Source organism: Thermobia domestica, chromosome 2, assembly GCF_964235325.1.
Source record: "Thermobia domestica chromosome 2, izTheDome1.hap1.1, whole genome shotgun sequence".
In the NCBI taxonomy this organism is placed as follows: Eukaryota; Metazoa; Arthropoda; class Insecta; order Zygentoma; family Lepismatidae; genus Thermobia; species Thermobia domestica.
This window is the reverse complement of record NC_137455.1, coordinates 260,247,039-260,266,979: the sequence shown is the minus strand read 5'-3', so window position 1 is coordinate 260,266,979 and position 19,941 is coordinate 260,247,039.

Here is a 19,941-nt window from a genome sequence, read left to right as displayed (position 1 = left end):
AATTTAATCCTTGCAGGATTGATGAGACCACGTGACACTCATCCTAAGTAGAAATGTGTCTCTTCAACCACTATTTTCTTCAATTTTGTTCAAAACTGTACTATTTGGTATAAATATTTTTTAGGCAACATCTCAACAATATAACATATGTCATTTTTCATATATATTATATTGTTGTATATTGTTCCTACCTACTATATACAAGAGGCTATATCTTCGAAACTTCTGAACACATTATATCGAAATAAAACTCAAATTGAATAGCAGTGCCCTCTTTTTATCTGAGTGCAAGCAAGATCCCCTATCGCAGACGGAAAGTTACCTTGTATATATCATATTCGGTACTGTTTAATGTTTTTACAGAATATAACAAATTTTATCCCATAATATGTCTCATTCCCTAATAACAATATGGCTGACGAATGACAGCCGAGGAATAGGAACACGTACGATTCAGAACTACATATATTGCATTCGCTAATTGGTAAATTTTCTTTATTTTTTGATGATCAAATAATATTTTTATACTAATACGGGTTGGAAATTTGCATCTTCCTGTGTATATTTTTTCCCATATAACAACAAAATATACTACCTAAGTGTTGCACACATGATAGAGGGGAAAGAAAATCTATACATTACAACAAAAAATTTTTAAAAATGAAGTTAGTACCTGTTGTTATACATGAAGCAATTTAACCCTTGCAGGATTGATGGGACCACGTGACAATCATCCTAAGTAGAAAAGTGTGTCTTCAAACACTATTTTCTTCAATTTTCTTCAAAACTGTACTATTTGGTATAAATATGTTGTTAGGCAACATCTCAACAATATAATATATATCATTTTTCATATATATTATATTTTTGTATATTGTTCCTACCTACTATATACAAGAGGCTGTATCTTCGAATCTTCTGAAAATATTTTAACGAAATAAAACTCAAATTGAAGATTAGTGCCCTCTATTGATCTGAGTGCAAGCAAAGACCCCTATCGAAGACGCAAGGTTACCTTGTATATATCGTATTTGGGACTGTTTGACTGTTTTTCCAGAATATAACAGATTTTATCCCATGATATGTCTCATTGCCTCATAAAAATATGGCTGACGAATGAAACCAAGGAGAAAGAACATGTACCATTCAGCACTACATACAGCGCACTCGCCAATTGGTGCAATTTCTTTATTTCTTGATGAACAAACAATAATTTAATAGTATTAAGAGTTGAAATTCTGCATCACCCTGTATATTTTTTCCACCCAACTATCAAATATACTACCTAAGTGTTGCACACATGAGAAATGGGAAAGAAAATCTATACATTACGACAAAAAATTTTAAAGAATGAAGTTAGTACCTGTTGTTACACATGAACCAATTTAACCCTTGCAGGATTGATGAGACTACGTGAAACTTATCCTAAGTAGGAAAAGTATGTCTTCAACCACTATTTTCTTAAATTTTCTTCAAAACTTTACTATTCGGTATAAATATGTTGTTAGGCAACATCTCAACAATATAACATATGTCATTTTTCATATATATTATATTGTTGTACATTGTTCCTAACTACTATATACTAAATCTATATCTTCGAAACTTCTGAACATATTTTAGCGAAATAAAACCCAAAACAAAGAGCAGTACCGCCTTTATGATCTGAGTGGGCGCTGAGTCCCCTACCGTTAAGGGAAAGTTACCTGGTATATACCATCTTTGGTACTGTTTAACTTATTTTACAGAATATAACACATTTTATCCCATCATATGTCTTATAGCCTCATAACAATATGGCTGACGAATGACAACCGAGGAATAAGAACATGTATCATTCAGAACTACATACAGCGCATTCGCTAATTGGTGCATTTTCCTTGTTTTTTCAAGAACAAATAATACTTTTTATACTAATAGGGTTTGAAATTTTGCATCACCCTGTATATTTTTTTCCATACAACTACCAAAGATACTACTTAAGTGTTGCACACCTGAAAAAGGGAAAGAAAGTTTATACATTAGAACAAAAACTTTTAATAAATAAACTTAGTACCTGATGTTATAAATGAAGCAATTTAATCCTTGAAGGATTGATGAGACCACGTGACACTCATCCTAAGTAGAAATGTGTCTCTTCAACCACTATTTTCTTCAATTTTGTTCAAAACTGTACTATTTGGTATAAATATTTTTTAGGCAACATCTCAACAATATAACATATGTCATTTTTCATATATATTATATTGTTGTATATTGTTCCTACCTACTATATACAAGGGGCTATATCTTCGAAACTTCTGAACATATTTCAACGATATAAAACTCCAATTGAAGAGCAGTGCCCTCTTTTTATCTGAGTGCAAGCAGAGTAACCTACCGTAGACGGAAAGTCACCTGGTATATATCACATTTGGTACTGTTTAACTGCTTTTAAAGAATATAACAGATTTTATCCCATGGTATGTCTCATTGCCTCATAACAATATATCTGGCGAATGACAACCGAGGAATAAGAACATGTATCATTCAGAACGACATACAGCGCATTCGATAATTGGTGCATTTTCTTTATTTTTTGATGATCAAATAATATTTTTATACTAATACGGGTTGGAAATTTGCATCTTCCTGTGTATATTTTTTCCCATATAACAACAAAATATACTACCTAAGTGTTGCACACATGATAGAGGGGAAAGAAAATCTATACATTACAACAAAAAATTTTTAAAAATGAAGTTAGTACCTGTTGTTATACATGAAGCAATTTAACCCTTGCAGGATTGATGGGACCACGTGACAATCATTCTAAGTAAAAAAATGTGTCTTCAAACACTATTTTCTTCAATTTTCTTCAAAACTGTACTATTTGGTACAAATATGTTGTTAGGCAACATCTCAACAATATAATATATATCATTTTTCATATATATTATATTTTTGTATATTGTTCCTACCTACTATATACAAGAGGCTATATCTTCGAATCTTCTGAAAATATTTTAACGAAATAAAACTCAAATTGAAGATTAGTGCCCTCTATTGATCTGAGTGCAAGCAAAGACCCCTATCGAAGACGCAAGGTTACCTTGTATATATCGTATTTGGGACTGTTTGACTGTTTTTCCAGAATATAACAGATTTTATCCCATGATATGTCTCATTGCCTCATAAAAATATGGCTGACGAATGAAACCGAGGAGAAAGAACATGTACCATTCAGCACTACATACAGCGCACTCGCCAATTGGTGCAATTTCTTTATTTCTTGATGAACAAACAATAATTTAATAGTATTAAGAGTTGAAATTCTGCATTACCCTGTATATTTTTTTCCACCCAACTATCAAATATACTACCTAAGTGTTGCACACATGAGAAATGGGAAAGAAAATCTATACATTACGACAAAAAATTTTAAAGAATGAAGTTAGTACCTGTTGTTACACATGAACCAATTTAACCCTTGCAGGATTGATGAGACTACGTGAAACTTATCCTAAGTAGGAAAAGTATGTCTTCAACCACTATTTTCTTAAATTTTCTTCAAAACTTTACTATTCGGTATAAACATGTTGTTAGGCAACATCTCAACAATATAACATATGTCATTTTTCATATATATTATATTGTTGTACATTGTTCCTAACTACTATATACTAAATCTATATCTTCGAAACTTCTGAACATATTTTAACGAAATAAAACCCAAAACAAAGAGCAGTACCGCCTTTATGATCTGAGTGGGCGCTGAGTCCCCTACCGTTAAGGGAAAGTTACCTGGTATATACCATCTTTGGTACTGTTTAACTTATTTTACAGAATATAACACATTTTATCCCATCATATGTCTTATAGCCTCATAACAATATGGCTGACGAATGACAACCGAGGAATAAGAACATGTATCATTCAGAACTACATACAGCGCATTCGCTAATTGGTGCATTTTCCTTGTTTTTTCAAGAACAAATAATACTTTTTATACTAATAGGGTTTGAAATTTTGCATCACCCTGTGTATTTTTTTCCATACAACTACCAAAGATACTACTTAAGTGTTGCACACCTGAAAAAGGGAAAGAAAGTTTATACATTAGAACAAAAACTTTTAATAAATGAACTTAGTACCTGATGTTATAAATGAAGCAATTTAATCCTTGCAGGATTGATGAGACCACGTGACACTCATCCTAAGTAGAAATGTGTCTCTTCAACCACTATTTTCTTCAATTTTGTTCAAAACTGTACTATTTGGTATAAATATTTTTTAGGCAACATCTCAACAATATAACATATGTCATTTTTCATATATATTATATTGTTGTATATTGTTCCTACCTACTATATACAAGAGGCTATATCTTCGAAACTTCTGAACACATTATATCGAAATAAAACTCAAATTGAATAGCAGTGCCCTCTTTTTATCTGAGTGCAAGCAAGATCCCCTATCGCAGACGGAAAGTTACCTTGTATATATCATATTCGGTACTGTTTAATGTTTTTACAGAATATAACAAATTTTATCCCATAATATGTCTCATTCCCTAATAACAATATGGCTGACGAATGACAGCCGAGGAATAGGAACACGTACGATTCAGAACTACATATATTGCATTCGCTAATTGGTAAATTTTCTTTATTTTTTGATGATCAAATAATATTTTTATACTAATACGGGTTGGAAATTTGCATCTTCCTGTGTATATTTTTTCCCATATAACAACAAAATATACTACCTAAGTGTTGCACACATGATAGAGGGGAAAGAAAATCTATACATTACAACAAAAAATTTTTAAAAATGAAGTTAGTACCTGTTGTTATACATGAAGCAATTTAACCCTTGCAGGATTGATGGGACCACGTGACAATCATCCTAAGTAGAAAAGTGTGTCTTCAAACACTATTTTCTTCAATTTTCTTCAAAACTGTACTATTTGGTATAAATATGTTGTTAGGCAACATCTCAACAATATAATATATATCATTTTTCATATATATTATATTTTTGTATATTGTTCCTACCTACTATATACAAGAGGCTATATCTTCGAATCTTCTGAAAATATTTTAACGAAATAAAACTCAAATTGAAGATTAGTGCCCTCTATTGATCTGAGTGCAAGCAAAGACCCCTATCGAAGACGCAAGGTTACCTTGTATATATCGTATTTGGGACTGTTTGACTGTTTTTCCAGAATATAACAGATTTTATCCCATGATATGTCTCATTGCCTCATAAAAATATGGCTGACGAATGAAACCAAGGAGAAAGAACATGTACCATTCAGCACTACATACAGCGCACTCGCCAATTGGTGCAATTTCTTTATTTCTTGATGAACAAACAATAATTTAATAGTATTAAGAGTTGAAATTCTGCATCACCCTGTATATTTTTTCCACCCAACTATCAAATATACTACCTAAGTGTTGCACACATGAGAAATGGGAAAGAAAATCTATACATTACGACAAAAAATTTTAAAGAATGAAGTTAGTACCTGTTGTTACACATGAACCAATTTAACCCTTGCAGGATTGATGAGACTACGTGAAACTTATCCTAAGTAGGAAAAGTATGTCTTCAACCACTATTTTCTTAAATTTTCTTCAAAACTTTACTATTCGGTATAAATATGTTGTTAGGCAACATCTCAACAATATAACATATGTCATTTTTCATATATATTATATTGTTGTACATTGTTCCTAACTACTATATACTAAATCTATATCTTCGAAACTTCTGAACATATTTTAGCGAAATAAAACCCAAAACAAAGAGCAGTACCGCCTTTATGATCTGAGTGGGCGCTGAATCCCCTACCGTTAAGGGAAAGTTACCTGGTATATACCATCTTTTGTACTGTTTAACTTATTTTACAGAATATAACACATTTTATCCCATCATATGTCTTATAGCCTCATAACAATATGGCTGACGAATGACAACCGAGGAATAAGAACATGTATCATTCAGAACTACATACAGCGCATTCGCTAATTGGTGCATTTTCCTTGTTTTTTCAAGAACAAATAATACTTTTTATACTAATAGGGTTTGAAATTTTGCATCACCCTGTATATTTTTTTCCATACAACTACCAAAGATACTACTTAAGTGTTGCACACCTGAAAAAGGGAAAGAAAGTTTATACATTAGAACAAAAACTTTTAATAAATGAACTTAGTACCTGATGTTATAAATGAAGCAATTTAATCCTTGAAGGATTGATGAGACCACGTGACACTCATCCTAAGTAGAAATGTGTCTCTTCAACCACTATTTTCTTCAATTTTGTTCAAAACTGTACTATTTGGTATAAATATTTTTTAGGCAACATCTCAACAATATAACATATGTCATTTTTCATATATATTATATTGTTGTATATTGTTCCTACCTACTATATACAAGAGGCTATATCTTCGAAACTTCTGAACATATTTCAACGATATAAAACTCCAATTGAAGAGCAGTGCCCTCTTTTTATCTGAGTGCAAGCAGAGTAACCTACCGTAGACGGAAAGTCACCTGGTATATATCACATTTGGTACTGTTTAACTGCTTTTAAAGAATATAACAGATTTTATCCCATGGTATGTCTCATTGCCTCATAACAATATATCTGGCGAATGACAACCGAGGAATAAGAACATGTATCATTCAGAACGACATACAGCGCATTCGATAATTGGTGCATTTTCTTTATTTTTTCAAGAACAAATAATACTCTTTATACTAATACGGTTTGGAATTTTGCATCACCCTGTACATTTTTTTCCATGCAACTACCAAATATACTACTTAAGTGTTGCACGCATGAAAAAAGGGAAAGTAAATCTATACATTACAAGAAAAAATTTTAGGAAATGAAGTTAGTAAATGATGTTATACATGAATCATTTTAACCTTTGCAGGATTGGTGAGACCACGTGACACTCATCTTAAGTAGAAAAAGTATGTCTTAAACCACTATTTTCTTCAATTTTCTTCAAAACTGTACTATTTGGTATAAATATGTTGTTCGGCAACATCTCAACAATATAACACATGTCAATTTTCATATATATTATATTGTTGTATATTGTTTCTACCTACTATATACAAGAGCCTATATCTTCGAAACTTCTGAACATATTTTAACGAAATAAAATCCAAAAAGAAGAGCAATCCTCTTTTGATCTGAGTGCAAAAAAATCCCCTATCACAGATGGAACGTTACCTTGTATGTATCGTATTTGGTTCTTTTTGACTGTTTTTACAGAATATAACAGATTTTATCCCATGATATGTTTCATTTGTTTATAACGATATCGCTGGCGAATGACAGCCGAGGAAAAAGAACATGTATCATTCAGAAACTGCATACAGCGCAATCACTAATTGGTGCATTTTCTTAATTTTTGAAGATCAAATAAAACTTTTTATACTAATACGGGTTGGAATTTTGAATCACCCTGTATATTATTTTCCATACAACTACCAAATATACTACATAATCGTTGCACACATGATAAAGGAGAAAGAAAATCTATACATTACAAGAAAACATTTTAAGAAATGAAGTTAGTACCTGATGTTATACATCAAGCAATTTAACCCTTGCAGGATTGATGAGACCACGTGACACTCATCCTATGTAGAAAAAGTATGTCTTCAACCACTATTTTCCTCAATTTTGATCAAAACTGTACTATTTGCTATAAATAAGTTGTTAGGCAATATCTCAACAATATAACATATATCATTTTTCATATATATTTTATTGTTGTGCATTGTTCCTTAGTACTATATACTAAACGCTATATCACCGTAACTTCTGTACATATCTTAACGAAATAAGACTCGAAAAGAAGAGCAATGCACTCTTTATGATCTGAGTGAGGGCAGAGTCCCCTAACGTTGACGGAAATTTACCTGGTATATATCATATTGGTACCGTTTAACTGCTTTTACAGAATATAACAAATTTTATCCCATAATATGTCTCATTGCCTCATAACAATATGGCTGACGAATGACAACCGAGTAATAGGAACACGTACGATTCAGAACTACATACAGTGCTTTCGCTAATTGTTAAATTTTCTTTATTTTTTGAAGAACAAATAATAATATTTATACTAATACGGGTTGGAATTTTGGATCACCCTGTATATTATTTTCAATACAACTACCAAATATACTACCTAAGTGTTGCACACATGATAAAAGGGAAAGAAAATCTATACATTACAAGAAAAAATTTTAATAAATGAACTTAGTACCTGATGCTATACATGAAGCAATTTAACCCTTGCAGGATTGATGAGACCACGTGACACTTATCCTAAGTAGAAATGTGTGTCTTCTACCACTGTTTTCTTCAATTTTGTTCAAAACTTTAATTTTTTTTATAAATATTTTGTTAGGCAAAATCTCAACAATATAACATATGTAATTTTTCATATATATTTTTGTATATTGTTCCTACCTACTATATACAAGAGGCTATATCTTCGAAACTTCTGAACAAATTTTAACGAAATAAAACTCAAATTGAAGATTAGTGCCCTCTTTTGATCTGAGTGCAAGCAAAGACACCTATCGAAGACGCAAAGTTACCTTGTATATATCATATTTGGGACTGTTTGACTGTTTTTACAGAATATAACAGATTTTATCCCATGATATGTCTCATTGCCTCATAAAAATATGGCTGACGAATGAAACCGAGGAGTAAGAACATGTACCATTCAGCACTACATACAGCGCACTCGCCAATTGACGCAATTTCTTTATTTCTTGATGAACAAACAATAATTTAATAGTATTAGGAGTTGAAATTCTGCATCACCCTGTATATTTTTTTCCATCCAACTATCAAATATACTACCTAAGTGTTGCACACATGAGAAATGGGAAAGAAAATCTATACATTGCGACAAAAAATTTTAAAGAATGAAGTTAGTACCTGTTGTTATACATGAACCAAATAAACCCTTGCAGGATTGATGAGACCACGTGAAACTTATCCTAAGTAGGAAAAGTATGTCTTCAACCACTATTTTCTTAAATTTTCTTCAAAACTTTACTATTCGGTATAAATATGTTGTTAGGCAACATCTCAACAATATAACATATGTCATTTTTCATATATATTATATTGTTGAATATTGTTCCTACCTACTATATATTTGGTGCTATATCTTCGAAACTTCTGAACATATTTCAACGATATAAAACTCCAATTGAAGAGCAGTGCCCTCTTTTTATCTGAGTGCAAGCAGAGTAACCTACCGTAGACGGCAAGTCACCTTGTATATATCACATTTGGTACTGTTTAACTGCTTTTACAGAATATAACAGATTTTATCCCATGGTATGTCTCATTGCCTCATAACAATATGGCTGAAGAATGACAACCGAGGAATAAGAACATGTATCATTCAGAACTACATACAGCGCATTCGCTAATTGGTGCATTTTCTTTATTTTTTCAAGAACAAATAATACTCTTTATACTAACACGGTTTTGAATTTTGCATCACCCTGTACATTTTTTTTCCATGCAACTACCAAATATACTACTTAAATGTTGCACACATGAAAAAGGGAGAGAAAGTTTATACACTACAACAAAAATTTTTAAAAAATGAAGTTTGTACCTGTAGTTATACATGAAGCAATTTAACCCTTGCGGGATTGATGGGACCACTTGAAACTCAGCCTAAGTAGGAAAAGTATGTCTTCAACAACTATTTCCTTCAATTTTCTTCAAAACTGTACTATTTGTTATAAGTATGTTGTCAGGTAACATGTCAACAATATAACATATGTCATTTTTCATATATATTATATTGTTGTACATTGTTCCTAACTACTATATATTAGAGGCTATATCTTCGAAACTTCTGAACAAAATATTTTAACGAAATAAAACCCAAAACGAAGAGCAGTACCGTGTTTATGATCTGAGTGGGCGCAGAGCCCCCTACCGTTGAGGGAAAGTTACTTGGTATGTACCATCTTTGGTACTGTTTAACATATTTTAGAGATTATAACACATTTTATGTCATGATATGTCTCATTGCCTAATAACAATGTGGCTGACGAATGACAACCGAGGAATAAGAACATGTATCATTCAGAACTACATACAGCGCATTCGCTCATTGGTGCGTTTTCTTTATTTTTTTAAGAACAAAATAATACTTTTTATAATAGGGTTTGGAATTTTGCATCACCTTGTATATATTTTTTTTACAAATACCAAATATACTACTTAAGTGTTGCACACATGATAAAGGGGAAAGAAAATCTATAGATTACAAGAAAAAATTTTAAGAAATGAAGTTTGTACTTGATGTTATACTTGAAGCAATTTAACCGTTGCAGGATTGATGAGCCCACGTGACACTCATCCTAAGTAGAAAAAGTATGTCTTCAACCACTATTTTCTTCAAACTTGTACAAAACTGTACTATTTGGTATAAATATGTTTTTAGGCAACATCTCAAAAATATAACATATATCATTTTTCATATATACTATAATTTTGTATGATGTTCCTACCTACTATATACAAGAGGCTTTATCTTCGAAACTTCTGAACACATTTTAACGAAATAAAACTCGAAAAGAAGAGCAGTGTATTATTTATGATCTGAGTGGGGCAGAGTCCCCTATCGCAGACGAAAAGTTACCTTGTATATATCATATTTGATACTCTTTGACTGTTTTTGCAGAATATAAAATTTTATCCCATGATATGTCTCATTGGTTCATAACAATATCACAGGCGAATGACAACCGAGGAAAAAGAACATGTACCATTCAGAACTACATACAGCGCAATCGCTAATTAGTGCATTTTCTTTATTTTTTCAAGAACAAATAATACTTTTTATACTAATACGGGTTGGAATTTTGCATCACTCTATATATTTTTTTTTCATACATCTACCAAATATACTACCTAAGTGTTGCCCACATGATAAAGGAGAAAGAAAATCTGTACATTACAAGAAAAATTTTAAGAAATGAAGTTAGTACCTGATGTTATACATGAAGCAATTTAACCCTTGCAGGACTGATGAGAACACGTGACACTCATCCTAAGTAGAAAAAGTATCTCTTCAACCAATATTTTCTTCAATTTTGTTCAAAACTGTACTCTTTGGTGTAAGTATGTTCTTAGGCAACATTTTAACAATATAATATATATCATTTTTCATATATATTATATTGTTGTGCATTGTTCCTAACTGCTATATACTACAGATTATGTCTCCAAAACTACGGAACATATTTTACGAAATAAACTTCAAATTGAAGAGCACTTCTCTCTTTATGATCTGAGTGCAAGTAGAGTCCCCTACCGTAGCCGGAAAGATACCTTGTATATATCATATTTGGTACTGTTTAACTTATTTTACAGAATATAACATATTTTATCCCGTTATATGTCTCATTGGCTCATAACAATATGGCTGACGAATGACAACCGAGGAATAAGAACATGTACCTTTCAGAACTAGTTACAGCGCATTCGCTACTTGGTACATTTTTTATTTTCTGAAGAACAAGTAATATTTTTTATACTAATACGGGTTGTAATTTTGCATCAACCTGTATATTTTGTTCCATACAACTACGAAATATACTACATAAATGTTGCACACATGATGAAAAAGGAAAGAAAATCTATACATTACAAGAAAAAAATTTAAGAAATGAAGTTAGTACCTGATGTTATACATGAAGCAATTTAACCCTTGCAGGATTGATGAGACCACGTGACACTCATCCTAAGTAGAAAAAGTATGTTTTCAACCACTATTTTCCTCAATTTTGTTCAAAACTGTACTACTTGTTATAAATATGTTGTTAGGCAAAATCTCAACAATATATCATATGTCATTATTAATATATATTTTATTCTTGTATATTGTTCCTACCTACTATACACAAAAGGCTATATCTTCGAAACTTTTGAACATATTTTAACTAAATAAAGCTCAAATTGAAGAGCAGTGCAATCTTTATGACGTGCGTGCAAGCGGAGTTCCCTGCCGTAGACGGAAAGTTAACTAGTGTATATCATATCTGGTACTGTTAAACTCTTTTTACAGAATATAACAGATTTTATCCCATGATATGTTTTATTGGTTTAGAACCATATGGCTGGCGAATGACAGCCGAGGAAAAAGAACATGTACCATTCCGAAACTGCATACAGCGCAATCACTAATTGGTGCATTTTCTTTATTTTTTGAAGATCAAATAATACTTTTCATACTAATACGGGATGGAATTTTGAATCACCCTGTATATTATTTTCCATACAACTACCAAATATACTACCTAAATATTGCACACATGATGAAAAAGGAAAGAAAATCTATACATTACAAGAATACTATACATCTATACTGCACTACTTGGTATAAATATGTTCTTAGGCAACATCTCAACAATATAATATATATCATTTTTCATATATATTATTTTTTTGTATATTGTTCCTACGTACTATATACAAGAGGCTTTATCTTCGAAACTTCTGAACATATTTTAACGAAATAAAACTCAAATTGAAGAGCAGTGCCCTCTTTTTATCTGAGTGCAAGCAAGATCCCCTATCGCAGACGGAAAGTTACCTTGTATATATCATATTCGGTACTGTTTGATTGTTTTTACAAAATATAACAGATTTTATTCCATGATATGTCTCATTGAATCATAACAATATGGCTGACGAATGACAACCGAGGAGTAAGAACATGTACCATTCAGAACTACATACAGCGCATTCGCCAATTAGTGCAATTTCTTTATTTCTTGATGAACAAACAATAATTTTATACTATTAAAAGTTGAAATTCTGCATCACCCTGTATATTTTTTCCACACAACTATCAAATATACTACCTAAGTGTTGCACACATGAGAAATTGGAAAGAAAATCTATACATTACGATAAAAAATTGTAAAGAATGAAGTTAGTACCTGATGTTATACATGAAGCAATTTAACCCTTGCAGGATTGATGAGACCACGTGACACTTATCCTAAGTAGAAATGTGTGTCTTCAACCACTATTTTCTTCAATTTTGTTCAAAACTGTACTATTTGGTATAAATATGTTGTTAGGCAACATCTCAACAATATAACATATGTCATTTTTCATATATATTATATTTTTGTATATTGTTCCTACCTACTATATACAAGAGGCTATATCTTCGAAACTTCTGAACAAATTTTAACGAAATAAAACTCAAATTGAAGATTAGTGCCCTCTTTTGATCTGAGTGTAAGCAAAGACCCCTATCGAAGACGCAAGGTTACCTTGTATATATCATATTTTTGACTGTTTGACTGTTTTCACAGAAGATAACTGATTTTATCCCATGATATGTCTCATTGCCTCATAAAAATATGGCTGACGAATGAAACCGAGGAGTAAGAACATGTACCATTCAGCACTACATTCAGCGCACTCGCCAATTGGTGCAATTTCTTTATTTCTTGATGAACAAATAATAATTTAATAGTATTAAGAGTTGAAATTCTGCATCACCCTGTATATTTTTTTCCACCCAACTATCAAATATACTACCTAAGTGTTGCACACATGAGAAATGGGAAAGAAAATTTATACATTACGACAAAAAATTTTAAAGAATGAAGTTAGTACCTGTTGTTATACATGAACCAATTTATCCCTTGCAGAATTGATGAGACCACGTGAAACTTATCCTAAGTAGGAAAAGTATGTCTTCAACCACTATTTTCTTAAATTTTTTTCAAAACTTTACTATTCGGTATAAATATGTTGTTAGGCAACATCTCAACAATATAACATTTCATTTTTCATATATATTATATTGTTGTACATTGTTCCTAACTACTATATACTAAATCTATATCTTCGAAACTTCTGAACATATTTTAACGAAATAAAACCCAAAACAAAAAACAGTACCGGCTTTATGATCTGAGTGGGCGCTGAGTCCCCTACCGTTAAGGGAAAGTTACCTGGTATATACCATCTTTGGTACTGTTTAACACTTTGAGCGCCAAGGATCAAAATCAGAATTTTCCTCTTGTGACCAACTACGTATTTCCTGTTTTCCCTTTTTTGGCCGTGTGCATAAATTGTATGCACAAAAAGTTTTTACCTGTGGGCCATGTGCATATATTTTCTACACGATTCAGTGTACAGATTATAGGCTTGTGTAGAGATTTTCTATACAATTTTCTTTGGAACAAATGTACAAATATTTAGTGCTGGCCCCTGGGAACAGCATATAGCAATAGACCAATAATTACTCAAAAGTTGGTACCACTGCAGGCAATCAAAGTCCATTGTCTTTAGAAGCTGAATTGTAGTGCATTTCAGTTAACATTACACTGTTGTGAGAAACACCTTCTCCGTGTAGTAATTCTTTTTCACCTCAATATGGCAAATGAGGACGCAGTAAGAGATATTTTAGAAGGAATGGAAAGTGATATGAGTGACTTGAGCGAAGATTTATTTACTAACATCACTAATTCAGATAATCCTCCTTTTTCACCTCCCGAAACTGTGTATGATTCTTCTAGAGTGATGAATATGAAGATACCCTTAAGGCATGCCGGAAAAGAAGACATAAGTCAGAGAATGGTGAATCGATATTTAGTGGCCATCAATTAGTGATTCCGAAATAGAACCAGAGGAGACCGAATCTGGGACTAGTTGCACAAAAGAAATTGTGTGGTATCCAGTATTTGGAAACTTGCACGAGTTAGAACGTGATTTTGATGGTGGTATGACGGGCGAGGTTATTGATATTTTGCAAGATACAAAAGACGTGCTATAGTACTTTGAGCTATTTGTTGATGACTCAGTATTGGACTTAATTGTAACTGAAACGAACAGATACGCAGATCAATGTATTACTTCTCACATTGAAAACGAAACGTCAACTGATCATGCAAGATTGTCCATGTGGTATGATACATATAAGAGTGTAATACTCCAGTTTTTAGGTTTGATTTTGTGGATGGGGTTGGATGTAAAAATGAATATTAGGAAATATTTATCCAAAAGTCCACTATATGAAAACAATATTAGTAAGTGTATGCCTCGAAACCGGTTTGAACTACTTCTTAGTATGTTTCATTTCTCTGATAACGAATCAGTGGAAAATAAATCTAACCGAATGCATAAGATCAATCCCCTTGTTGCCATGCTGAATGAAAAATTCAAGACTGTGTACATACCCAAACAAAATGTATGTATTGATGAGACAATGTACCGTTTCGAGGAAGACTTAGTTTCAAGCAATACATGCGAGGTAAGAGACAAATACGGGCTGAAATTATTTAAGCTTTGCGTCAAGGGTGGATCCACTTGGTACGTAAAGCTCTACGAAGGGAAGGATGCCAAATCATCAAAGCAAGCTATGCCAACTAAGATAGTAATGGAAATAATGAGTCCATTATTGAATGCCGGTAGAACGTTGTTCACAGACAATTTTTACAAAAGTGTTTTCACTAACGAACTTAATGACAATCAAACTCATTTGATAAGAACCTTAGGAAGAAACGGATAGGTAATCCAAAATCTGTAGTTTCAGCGAAAAGGTGAAATGATCACTCTGCAAAGCAATATCAATGTAATCGTTGGGAAGTGGAGGGATAAGCGTGATGTTTTATTTGTTTCCACCAAATACGTGCTAACCATGACAGAAGTTACATACAAGCACAACAAAAACACAACAACAAAAATACCATCTACGATTTTGGAATAGAATGAATCAAAAATCGTATATTGATGTATCCGACCAGATGGCTTCTTATGGAACAACAACTCAGAAGGGAGTGAAGACACAGTTCATTCAGATGCATGCACGCCGACTACTTGGGTGCTCCGGGGCTCAGACACCCACACAAATAATCTTGTGGGTCCGCTGTACTCCCAAGATTTTTAGTTTTGACCCGGGTTTGAACCCTTCTCTATTGCCTTTATGTCAGCCTTTTTACCATAGGGCTAGGGCGAGCCCCAAATTACATTTATAGTACCGGTATATTTTACTTTATAACAGAATAGTCCTTTATGAGATAAGGGCTATAAGATTTAACTAAAAATAAATCAAATCAGATATAGAGACTTCCCTGAAAACACATAACACGTCCTGGCATTGATATACATCCACATAAATTTTGGAAAGTAGGCGCCGTTGTTCCGATGGGCAACCTACACGAAGAAAACATATTCTCCAAACATGAGGTAAGAAAAGACGTTATTCTACAGAATGCTATACACCAAGCTGTCTCAGCGCTACGGAAGAGCAAACGCAGCGAAGCACTAAGCAAGTTTTAACTGTGTGTCGCTGATGTTCAGAAGGCAAAGCCACTAGTCAAGATTGTTTAAAAAAAAAAAAAAAAAAAAAACATTGTAACTGAAAAATTGAAAGCAATGGTGATATTTCCTACTAACTCTGAGATAAACTGTGACTTGTTCTTATATTTTCTTTAGAGAAAATCTTTGTTATCTCTTCGTTTATAAAAAATAAGAATGAACATTTAGAAAAAAAATATACTTTACGAAATGGTATCTCCAAACACTGTAATTTCGAGCAGTATAAGAAGTTATTTAGCAAAACTTTTGAAATAAATTTATCGTAAATTTCAATGACATAAAAATTTACTTCGCAATTTTATCCCAGGGGCCATGTGTATATAATTTACCCACACTCGTATTTTCGCAAAAAAAAAATCATCATAAACTATAGTCAAATGTATAGAACAACAACAAAATTAATATTTTTGAAGAAACAAAGAAGAAAAAAAACTGACTCGAAACAGGAAAAAATGAAATATATGTCTTGGCCTCCAGGAGAAAACCAAAGGGTGCATAAGATATATGCAATGGCCCCCAGGAACAGACGAAGTGTGCATAAAATATATGCACATGGCGCTTAAAGTGTTAACTTATTTTACAGAATATAACACATTTTATCCCATGATATGTCTTATAGCCTCATAACAATATGGCTGACGAATGACAACCGAGGAATAAGAACATGTATCATTCAGAACTACAAACAGCGCATTCGCTAATTGTGCATTTTCCTTATTTTTTCAAGAACAAATAATACTTTTTATACTAATAAGGTTTGAAATTTTGCATCACCCTGTATATTTTTTTCCATACAACTACCAAAGATACTACTTAAGTGTTGCATACATGAAAAAGGGAAAGAAAGTTTATACATTAGAACAAAAAATTTTAATAAATGAAGTTAGTACCTGATGTTATACATGAAGCAATTTAACCCTTGCAGGATTGATGAGACCACGTGACACTCATCCTAATTAGAAATGTGTGTCTTCAACCACTATTTTCTTCAATTTTGTTCAAAACTGTACTATTTGGTATAAATATTTTTTAGGCAACATCTCAACAATATAACATATGTCATTTTTCATATATATTATATTGTTGTATATTGTTCCTACCTACTATATATTAGGGGCTATATCTTCGAAACTTCTGAACATATTCCAACGATATAAAACTCCAATTGAAGAGCAGTGCCCTCTTTTTATCTGAGTGCAAGCAGAGTAACCTACCGTAGACGGCAAGTCACCTGGTATATATCACATTTGGTACTGTTTAACTGCTTTTACAGAATATAACAGATTTTATCCCGTGGTATATCTCATTGCCTCATAACAATATGGCTGACGAATGACAACCGAGGAATAAGAACATGTATCATTCAGAACTACATACAGCGCATTCGCTAATTGGTGCATTTTCTTTATTTTTTCAAGAACAAATAATAATCTTTATACTAATACGGTTTGGAATTTTGCATCACCCTGTACATTTTTTTCCATGCAACTACCAAATATACTACTTAAATGTTGCACACATGAAAAAGGGAGAGAAAGTTTCTACATTACAACAAAAAATTTTTAAAAATGAAGTTTGTACCTGTAGTTATACATGAAGCAATTTAACCCTTGCAGGATTGATGGGACCACTTGAAACTCATCCTAAGTAGGAAAAGTATGTCTTCAACAACGATTTCCTTCAATTTTCTTCAAAACTGTACTATTTGGTATAAGTATGTTGACAGGTAACATGTCAACAATATAACATATGTCATTTTTCATATATATTATATTGTTGTACATTGTTCCTAACTACTATATATTAGAGGCTATATCTTCGAAACTTCTGAACAAAATATTTTAACGAAATAAAACACAAAACGAAGAGCAGTACCGTCTTTATGATCTGAGTGGGCGCAGAGCCCCCTACCGTTGAGGGAAAGTTACTTGGTATGTACCATCTTTGGTACTGCTTAACATATTTTAAAAATTATAACACATTTTATTTCATGATATGTCTCATTGCCTAATAACAATATGGCTGACGAATGACAACCGAGGAATAAGAACATGTAACATTCAGAACTACATACAGCGCATTCGCTCATCGGTGCGTTTTCTTTATTTTTTAAGAACAAAATAATACTTTTTATAATACTTTTTATAATAGGGTTTGGAATTTTGCATCACCCTGTTTTTTTTCTCCATACAAATACCAAATATACTACTTAAGTGATGCACACATGATGAAGGGGAAAGAAAATCTATAGATTACAAGAAAAAATTTTAAGAAATGAAGTTAGTACCTGATGTTATACTTTAAGCAATTTAACCGTTGCAGGATTGATGAGCCCACGTGACACTCATCCTAAGTAGAAAAAGTATGTCTTCAACCACTATTTTCTTCAAATTTGTTCAAAACTGTACTATTTGGTATAAATATGTTTTTAGGCAACATCTCAACAATAAAACATATGTCATTTTTCATATATACTATATTTTTGTATGATGTTCCTACCTACTATATACAAGAGGCTTTATCTTCGAAACTTCTCAACAAATTTTAACAAAATAAAACTCGAAAAGAAGAGCAGTGTATTATTTATGATCTGAGTGGGGCAGAGTCCCCTATCGCAGAAGAAAAGTTACCTTGTTTATATCGTATTTGATACTCTTTGACTGTTTTTGCAGAATATAAAATTTTATCCCATGATATGTGCCATTGGTTCATAACAATATGAAAGCGAATGACAACCGAGGAAAAAGAAGATGTACCATTCACAACTACATACAGCGCAATCGCTAATTGGTGCATTTTCTTTATTTTCTCAAGAACAAATAATACTTTTTATACTAATACGGGTTGGAATTTTGCATCACTCTATATATTTTTTTTCCATACATCTACCAATTGTACTACCTAAGTGTTGCCCACATGATAAAGGAGAAAGAAAATCTGTACATTACAAGAAAAATTTTAAGAAATGAAGTTAGTACCTGATGTTATACAAGAAGCAATTTAACCCTTGCAGGACTGATGAGACCACGTGACACTCATCCTAAGTAGAAAAAGTTTCTCTTCAACAACTATTTTCTTCAATTTTGTTCAAAACTGTACTATTTGGTGTAAATATGTTCTTAGGCAACATTTTAACAATAAAACATAAATCATTTTTTATATATATATTATATTGTTGTGCATTGTTCCTAACTGCTATATACTACAGATTATGTCTCCAAAACTTCTGAACATATTTTACGAAATAAACTTCAAATTGAAGAGCACTTCTCTCTTTATGATCTGAGTGCAAGTAGAGTCCCCTACCGTAGACGGAAAGGTACCTTGTATATATCATATTTGGTACTGTTTAACTTATTTTACAGAATATAACATATTTTATCCCATTATATGTCTCATTGCCTTATAACAATATGGCTGACGAATGACAACCGAGGAATAAGAACATGTACCGTTTATAGCTACATACAGCGCATTCACTAATTGGTGCATTTTCTTTATTTTTTTGAAGATCAAATAATACTTTTTTTACT